We start from the raw sequence: 10141 nt of genomic DNA on the forward strand, positions 1-10141 counted from the left end.
AAATATTTAAGAATGTATATGCTTTGTTTGTTTTGGCCTAGTAAGAGTTTAAGTGTTGTTTTTAGGTAAAAAGAACTTCGACAGTCAAAGGTTAGACTTTTGGCAGCCGAAGTCCTTTTTACTGTTGAAATGTCCTTTTAGATATAATGGACTCCAATAGTCAAAAGCTAAGCTTTCAGCATCTAAAAGTCCCCTCGATAATAGGGCTATAAATAGCCAATTTTAGTTCGTTTCTTCAAAAAGTTAGTTTTTCTTTTTTCTCTCTCTCCCTCTCATTGCACTGTTACATGCAAAAGAAGTTGAATTGAAGTTTTTTTTTTTTTGCTAAATGATGTCTTTAAAGCTTGGATTATTGGATTTCATTGGGAAACTCAAGGTTTAAGAACTAATTTCAAGTTTTCTCTATCAACTCCTCCAATCTAGTTTTTAAGAAAGAAATGTATTTCTCACTTCTTTAATTTCTTTAAAATGATTCTTAAGAATGTTGTCATGAGTCAGTTTGAGTGGTTTGCATTATATGTAGGAAAGGAATTATTTTAGCTTTTTGAACCAATTTTGAGTTTTTAAAGGTTTTTGCATGTTTATGATTTTGAGCATGTTGGTTTTAGGGTGCAAGTATGAGTTTAGAATGTGTTTTAAGGTTGTTGGACTTTTGGGTTTGAACTATGTTAAAGTTGTTTGAGCTAGAGTTTTGGTAGTTTCTCCTTTATGGTTTTTTTGGTTTGTTTTAAGAAAATCTTAGGTTGTTGATGGTTGGTTAGATGCATGTAGCATCCATGGATGATTTTAAAGTTATGGCATGTTTTGGATATAAGTTAAGTCGATCAAGAGGAAGTTTTGGAGCATGGTTATGCAATTTGAATGAGTTTTGGCAATTTGGGTTTTGCATAATTCGAATTGGGAATTCTAGAAATTCCTAGGTTCGGTTGTCGAAAACCATAGTTTTGACAACCAAAGTAGTTGAAGCTTCTTAGGAGTTTTCTTCATTTTAGGACTTCGGCAGCTAAGTTTCAAACTTTGACAGCCAGAGTAGAGAAGCTCAGGACTTCAGTAGCCACAGTCACCACTGCCCAAATAAGGGATTTAAGGATCAGGACTTCGGCAGCCGAAGTTAATTATGCTAGCCTTATTTCTTTTTCTGTTCTAAAGCTCTAAAACTTTTTTTTATGATCCAAAAGGACCTATAATAAGATGTTTAGCATGTGTATAGAGTTTTGAGCTCTGAATAACTCTTTAGGGTCTGATGTTTTTAGGATTGAACTTAAGGGACTCAGGAAGCTAAGGATCCAAGGATAGCTACCATTTGCATTAGGTGGTTGATAGGCTACAAGAGGTAAGCAACACTAACCTCAATGAATGAAACTTATTTAATTGAAATCATAATCATCCATATGCATCATTTCATTATTTATTAAGATGTATATATCTAGAACATAAAAATGTTGCATTTGTGCATAATTACTGTTGATGCCGATAGACGAAGGATGACCCACTAGCTTTCCCCATGATACAGTTATATTATGTGTTTATGATCATATATGATTTGATATGATATGATGTGGTAAGACTAGGTGAGGCCTAATAAGTCCTAGCTCACTATGTACTTAAGCGAAAGTTCTGAGAAGCCTCAATATGAGTCAGGCACATTGGATATGGGAAGTCACTGGTGGCAAGTTTATCTTATGTGAAATGTTTGTGATGTAAAACACTCATGTGATTGATGTATTGCATATGTATGAAATGAATAATTTATGTTTGGCTAGTTTACTCATTGAGCTGTTTGAAGCTTACTCCATTTTCTTAAACCCAGATGCAGAGTTGTAGAAATAGAAGTGTCTTCGAGGAAAGCTAGCAACAAGAGAAGCTTTAACAAGTTTTATGTGTGATAAATTCATAGAATGGGCATATAAATTATAATGGTTGTAAAGAAATATACTATGTATTCTTTAAAGTTTAAGATATGTTTGTAGGTGCACCTTAACCTTTTAAGCACACTCTTTGATTATCTATGAATGTATTAAATAATTACACTTTAGCGCTTATGAATGAAATGAGAAGGTTCAAATTCTGAACTATTATAAAAGAAAATGAATTATGTTCAAATGTAAATGCTAAAGTGTGATTGTTATGAGTTGCTTAGGTTTTGAAGTATATGGAATGAGCTTATGTTTAACAGGTTTTAGGCTTACTATGAGTTTCAATAACCTTAAGCTGACCCGATCTCTAGCGCCGGTAACGACCCTTAGTTGGATCATTACAAATGAAAAGAATGATTATATTAACTGTTAGTTTTCTCACTAAGCTTTCCAAACTTATCCCCTTCCTTTAACCCCAGGTGAAGTGTTGCAGGAGTAGAGATGTTGACAGAAGGTCTAGCAAATTGTAGTGGTTTAGCAAACTCTCAATGTATGACCTGAGGTCTTTGTAGTTATAAACTATTAGTTACTATGCTCAGCTTTAGCTTACCAAGAGTATATAATATGTGAGAACAAAATAGCCTTTATGTTTGCCTTAAACTCTAAAGCACTCTTTATGATATGATATGGATGTTGAACTATATCTTAACATTCATAAAAGATTTATATTGAGACTTAAATTTAGAGCCATTTTTAAATAAAATGTTTAATGCTATAGATGGAATGTTAAAGTGTAGTTGATAGTATGCTTTAAGTTATGGTTGGAATGGAGTAAAATGATATAATATGAGAAAAATGATGTTTTTAACAAGAGCTTGCTATGGATTTCGACAGTCTTAAACTGACTTGTTCCTTAGCGCCGATATAATAGCCCCTTAGTTAAGTCATTACATTTTTATGTGGTAGTGATAGGTTTGAAGTTTATAAAGAAAAAGGAAGAGAGACAGACAAAGAGAGAGAGATAAAGATATAGTAATAGATATATAGTTCAGTGTTAAACTTGAACTTTGAATCTTTTAAAGGATCAAAGTTTAGATATAGGGAGAGAGAGAGAGAGTAATAGTGATAATAATAGCTAAGAAATTTAGTGTTAAACCTAAACTATAAACATTTGAAAATTTTAAAGTTTAGAGAGAGTTTGAGAAAGAGATAGAGAAAGACAGAGAATGTGTGAGTATGCACATTTTAAAGGTTTAATATTCAAATCTCATCACTTTAAAAACCACATAGTTTTGATTCATTTAGTAACTTATATATATATAATTATTATAATTAATTCTTCTTATAAATTTTAATTTAGTTATTATCTATTATTTTATACAATTAATTAGTTCACTAATTTGTTTATATATAATTATTGTAGACCCTTATTTGTGACCTTGTGAGCATGTATATCGAGGCTATGAGAAATCTGATAATAAAAAAATTATATAACTATAAAATATATTTAAGGACATTAAAAATAAATAATTATATGTATGGTGTGAACTCTGCCTAAATAGTTTTTGCTTAGCCGATCCTTAGCCCGGATAAAGGAGGAGGGTTGCAGTAGGTGACAACCAGCGTAAAATTTTCGTTACACCTCTTGATATGAATTTTAAAGATATAAACATTGGGGTGTCCTCTACTTACGACACGTTACATCAGAGTTCGGGTGCAGTGAGAAATATACAAGGGTGCAGGGCATTCACCGAAAAGCGACGCGTCATGCAGGCGCCCAAGTGTGGTGTTAAATGAGCAAGGGTTCCCATATTATGGACAGGTGTGGGTAAAGAAGTTAGTCCATCGAACATATACTAAAACAGATAGTGAAACAGAACACAAGATAGGCATAGAGAACAATAGAAGATATCATAGAAGGAGATCAATTAGGAAGTAACAAGATAGGAGAAAAATTAGGGTTAGTACTCGGAATGTTTGATCACTTACAGGAAAATTAATGGAGCTTGCGGATACCTTGGAAAGGAAAAGGGTGAATATTGCTTGCATTCAGGAGACTAAATAGGTAGGAGAGAAAAGCAAGGAAGTGGGTAATTCAAGATACAAACTGTAATTTATCAAAAAAGAGAGAAACAAGAACAGGGCGGGCATAATCTTAAATAGAACATTGAAAGATGCCGTAATAGCTGTGAAAAGAGTAGGTGTTACACCCTACTTCCCCGTAAGATGTAACATGATCCCGTAGTACACCTAATGAATTACCGTACTTGGCCTACCGATAACCCATTAGATATACTACAAGGGATTTTAAAATAATTTTTGTAAAATTTAAATTATCGATTAAAATCTAGTATTATAAATTTTTTTCAAAATTTCGGTAAAGCGCCAGCAGTGTTTTGAGAAAACAGTTCTTCAAACCTAAAAAGGAAAACACTCCCAATATGTTTTCTCAAATACAACTCCAATAACTTCATTTCAACTCACAATTCAAATCTCAATAATCAAATCAATTCATTTTCAAACCAATCTCATCATAAAGAACATTTCATTGATTACAAGACTCAACATTTATATCAAAATAATTTACAATTACATACCAAAATACTTTATAAGAGTTTTTATACAACTACTAAAATAATTTACATACATATTATTATATGCATACATCAAAACCTATGTACATGGGTATACCTATGATATACCTGGAGCTGATCTGAATGTGTCTTCAAAGAAGCTTACTCAATTGTTCTATGCTCTTTTCACCTGCGACAGCATACAAAGTTATCGCTGAGTGGTGAACTTAGTGGTGCACAACTATAACTTAAAACATAGTTCAATATACCTTAGCAAAATTACAGCAAATTAATTTCAAAATCAAGATACTAATCAAATTCCAAAAATCAAATTATTTATTGCCAATAAGATAAATCATTTGTATGAAATGACTTTAATCACGAAATTCAATTTATCAAATCACAACAAAAAATTTAAGGTAATTCCAACAAAATCAATTATACATAAATCATAATTGAAATCACAATTCTTTACCATTCAAAAACTATTCTTTATCTCAAAAGCCATTCTTTATCTCAAAACCATTCTTTATCTCACTAACTATGCAAGACTAATCCGAAAGGGCCATCTTCGGGGTGATTCTAACTCCCTATGGTCAGGGAGGTTGAATCGGATTCTAACTCCCTATGGTCGGGGAGGTCGAATCATCGTGCACAGTAACACATCACAATAATGAATCTTCCGCAAGGGCCATAACATAAAAAAAAAAAAAAAAAAAAAAAAAAAAAAAACTTAGATCTAACCTTTAATAAGAGGAGAATCTAAGCCTGTGCACGTACCATGGTAATCAAAACACAACTAACTCCATTTTCTTCTCAATAAATGAGAGAGACGGGTAATAACTTAGTCAAGTATCTATAGTGAGATATAAAACAATATTACAGTCCTTTTAGTGAGTATAAATCACAATACAATTTGATTCAATGTCAATTCCAATATCCAATAATTTTTATGCTCATCACAATTCAAATCATAAATTTGTATTTTTCCATGCAAATTGCCCATCACAATTCAAAACATGTTCTATCACAATTTTTCAAAAATATAATTTATTCAATTCACAACGATGCTTAATACTTGTGAAAATACCATTTCACAAAGCTAAATTCATACATACTATAACAATTTTAATAATAATTGAATTAAATCCAATTCTTGTTAAACATAATACATAAGAAAAATATGTCATTTAATCATATGAAATATTCAGAACAAAATCAGTTAAAAACTAGCTGTGCACAAACCTGATTTGAGTCGCTTCTAGGCCTTGACTCAATGTTCTTTATGCTTCTCAATATCCTTATCAACTGAAACACACAATTTAAAGTGTTTAGTGCTTAATGAATTTATTTCCAACCATAAAATCCAATATCTAAATTTTCTTGGTACTATTCCCTTCAATTCATTTCATTAGTCAACTTATAATGTTGACCCTTGATACACTCTAAGTGTGTCAATTCCAATGTTACCAATATGTCACATTTTACAGCCCTTTAGTGTTGGTATATGTTACCAAATTTATTTTCAAGTGTATTGCATTTTATTGCAATTTATTAGATTTCGGTACACTATTTTGACCTAGCTGGATAACCTAGTTCCCTCGGTTTTCGGGTTCCGGTTCAAACTACAAACTTGTAGGTCTATGTCTTATTGCACGTGGAGTAAAATTTCAGGCCATTCTGAGTTGTGTAGACCAAGATATGGTCAATTTACCAATGCTGGACAGAATGCACTAAAATGGTAGGCTTAGGTCATTTTTAGGTCACTTTTGGTTCGGCCAATTTTGGTACCTGAAATTGTACAAGCTATTTGGCTTGGTTCTGGCCATTTATGGGTTTTGGTGTCTTCATAAGAATTGTAGATCTATGTCTAAATTATTCATGGTAAAAATTTCAGGTCAATTGGACCTGTTTTGAGTAAGTTATGGTCAAAACACTAACTACTGCCCAAATGGTCAATTTTCAGGCTTTCAAGTCACTAATCTGGATTTGGTCATTTTTCAAGTCACATTCTAGGCAGAATTTAGGTAAGCTTCCTTCATGAAAGTTGGCACATTTTGTGCCTAGTTTAACCTCCAATTGGTCTCATACCAATTGGAATCACACACTTAAGGTTCTAAGCTAAAACATATACTGTCCTACTACACATTCTTCATCACTTACCAATTACACATTCTATACTTACCAAACTAACTCTTTTATGTCAATTATGATTTGGTACCATACCATTAACATACTTAACAACACATTTTGGTCATTTTGGACAGCTTGTAACCATTCTCAATATACACATTATAACTTAGAATTTTCGAAAGCTCATTTACACAATTTAACCATATGAACATACCTCATTTACATGTCTAAATTCAAATAATTATACACATACACATGCTGCCACCATAAGCATCATAATTCAATAAACTAAACCATGAAACAACACATTTCAACTACACTTTAAAGTTGCCGAATTACCTCATTGAACACATCTCCTTCAAATTGCTTTCAAGCTTCCAAAACCAATTGCACCCTTACACATACACTTAGTATACATTGTCTAAATCATTCCTATACACATAAATACTTACATCAACATCTTAAACAACCATTTACAAGACAAGCTAAATATACTGAATTCCCATTGCTGTCGAAATGGTTATCACCATTAAATCATCAAACTTCAAAACTTCTTCCACAAAATAACTCACCACAACATCCACTCAAAGTTTAATGAAATAAGAATGGAAAATACACACTTACCACTTTTAAAGCTTGACCAAAACTTCACTAAACTTCTTAAAATTGCTATCTAACTCTTCCTTGTGATGTGGGGAGCAAAGTTAGTGAAGCAAGTTTTAGGTTTTAAGTTGAAAATGGTGGAGTTTAGGGAGGTTGCATGAAACAACCATGGATGGAGAGCTTGAGAGAACCATTCGGCTATGTTGAAGATGAAGGTTGAAGATGATGGTTAGTGCTGCCCTCCATGTCCACTAACATTTAAATAATCCACTTATTGCTCCACTTACCTTAATTAACATTTAAATAACCCTAAGTTTCCTAATTTGCAATTAACACCCAAATTTCTCACTATTTACATTATGTATCAAGTTTCTCATTTTCATGGCATTTTTAAAATTTAATACTACTTATTTTTAATGGACATTTAGCTCAAAAGTCCACTTTAGTTGTCAAATAACCAAAATGCCCTTCTTCGGGTAAAATTCGGACTTTTTCGGTGCTACCGATTTACTCGTACCGCCGATTCCTTAAATTTTCATTTTTGTTTATATTGACTTACTAAATTTTCTTTGACATTTTCAATGTCAATTACACCTCAATAGACCTTTAATTATGTCTCGAAAATATTTTCACGGGTTCTCCGCGGTCTAGGGCTAGTCAACGGTCCTTGCCGTAACTTCCCAGTGCGGTCACCCATCACTACGGGTTTGACTCGTTTAACATAGTCACATTTTATCTCTTTTATTTTTTTCTTACTTTTTCTCATTACATATTTCATTATTTTATGCTTCCTCACTGTCAATTAAGTGTAGCTCCAAACATTTCGATTTTCCGGGGTAGGTATTAGCCGTCGGAACAGTAGGATGTACTACCGAACATAAGGGTGTTACAATTCTCCCCCCCTTAAAATAAATTTCGTCCGCGAAATTTTTCCCAATAGCCGTCTTACGATATTCACACGTTTATTTCCTCCTTTCTATATGATCGTATAATCTTCTTTCCTCTGAATTTGTGTAAGACTTTTAACAATCTAATATAACATTTATTTTGTTTATACAGCACTAATCTTTTCTTACTATCGTTCTGTCTAATATTTCGATTCATGTTCCCTTCTTGAATGACTATTGTGGTCGTATTAGAATTACTTATCTAATCATGGGTCCTTTGACCATTCTAGTCAACAATCTTACTCACATTCGTAATATTTTTTTGTTATATCTGAACCAACTGTTCAAATTTTTACTTCCACAACTCTTTTTATCTATTAATATTCTATAGTTTACTTCCTTTTGTACTAAACTATAACCTTTTGATATTCTAACTTTTGAGTTATAACTCCCTAAGTAGGATTTCCAAACTCATTTCCAACAATAAAATTATGTCCTGGCATAACTATACCAATACAGATGCCGTTGGCAACTATTCTCATCCTGGTGTACTATCGGGTAGTATGTAGCTTTACACAATAATCTCAAGTCAGTACTGCAATTTGCAGCTTACAGTATAAATATCAAGAACATTGCATAGTTACTACGATACATTTCAATAAATCAAATTTTCCTATATTTTATCCTTTTCGAATTTACTGATATTCGAATCTTATTCTGATTACAATATCCATTCACAATTACTAACAGTAACATCTTTGCCCTAATCTACAGCAATTCTATTACTGTAACTTACTTTTACGTCCTCTTGCCTTACATTAAGTAGGCTTGCCGTTTAGCTTTATAATTTATGGTGTGTTAGAAAATACTTTTCGCTGATAAACTCTTCCAAAACTAATTTCACTTATTATCACATTCCTTATTTTAAAGGACTAATCACTACTGCATCAAAATTTATTCCCATATAAAGGAATAACAACAGAGCATATAGTTCTAACACTAACATACAAATAAGTAGTGCTGAGATCAAATAATAACTCATTATTTCTTTCAAAAATTAAGAACTTACCAGCAGCTACATCCAAAGTTTCTGTTCTTTCCCCTTGGCGCATAGTGGACGCTCTAACTGATGCGCTACTATGTTCGGGTTGATTCACTGTGTTATGGTTATGAGGAGTACCAACTCTATTTCTATCTTGACCTTTACTGACTGTCTGTGAAATTTGGAGAGTAGATCGAGGTGCTCTAGTACAATCTTTAATAAAGTGTCCAAGTTTTTCACGATTGTAGCAGGCTCCAAAGGCCTTACGACAAATACCTCCATATAGCTTACCACAAACATGGTAGAATAGGAACTTCTGGTAGTTCAACGACTAGATCTTGGTGTTCTCTGCCCTGATGATCCGCCTCTGTCATATCCCTGAGCTCGAGGCTCCTCAAATTCTTTTCTCTTCCCCAAAATACAGTTCGAGCTCTGACCCATAGGTTTCTCCCTCTTCTCTATTTTATACTGCCCTTGTGGGGGTTGGGTTTGTACTTGAGCTTGAGCTGACAGAGTATCAGCCATTTGTTGAAAGAAAGTGGCCACTTGTTTGGCCATTTGTGCAGTAATTTATACCGGTAAAACTGGTACAGTCGGGCATTCGACACTTTGTGGAGTTAGGGCCTCAACTTGTACTTCTGCTATCACAGACTGTTTTATTGTCTCATTCTTCCTTTCCATATCTTTTCACAGGATTTTATATTCCTGTACAACCAACACAAGGAGATTTCTCTCTATTAGTTCATATTTATGATGTAAATGTACTATATGTATTAAACATTTGAGCAGTTGTAATTACCGACAAAAAGATTTCAAATTCACAGTTTGAAATTTACTTTAAAACCATTGCTCTGATACCACAAAACATGTCACACCTTACTTCCCCGTAAGATGTAACATGATCTCGTAGTACACCTAATAAATTACCGTACTTCGCCTACCAATAACCCATTAGATATACTACAAGGGATTTTAAAACAATTTTCGTGAAATTTAAATCATTGATTAAAATCTGGTGTTATAAAATTTTTTCAAAATTTCGGCAGA

At 32.9% G+C, this 10141-nt stretch overlaps 1 long non-coding RNA gene across 1 annotated transcript; it reads right to left on the bottom strand.

Moving 5' to 3' along the window:
* Positions 1-4432: 4432 nt before the first annotated feature.
* On the bottom strand, positions 4433-9806 carry LOC131182525 (uncharacterized). The gene is made up of 3 exons (XR_009150804.1): positions 9122-9806; positions 5675-5737; positions 4433-4619 (listed from the first exon to the last, which is right to left on the bottom strand). It is a non-coding gene; the product is annotated as an uncharacterized LOC131182525 (long non-coding RNA).
* Positions 9807-10141: the final 335 nt, after the last annotated feature.

Source organism: Hevea brasiliensis, chromosome 8 (assembly GCF_030052815.1).
Source record: "Hevea brasiliensis isolate MT/VB/25A 57/8 chromosome 8, ASM3005281v1, whole genome shotgun sequence".
Classification (NCBI taxonomy): Eukaryota; Viridiplantae; Streptophyta; class Magnoliopsida; order Malpighiales; family Euphorbiaceae; genus Hevea; species Hevea brasiliensis.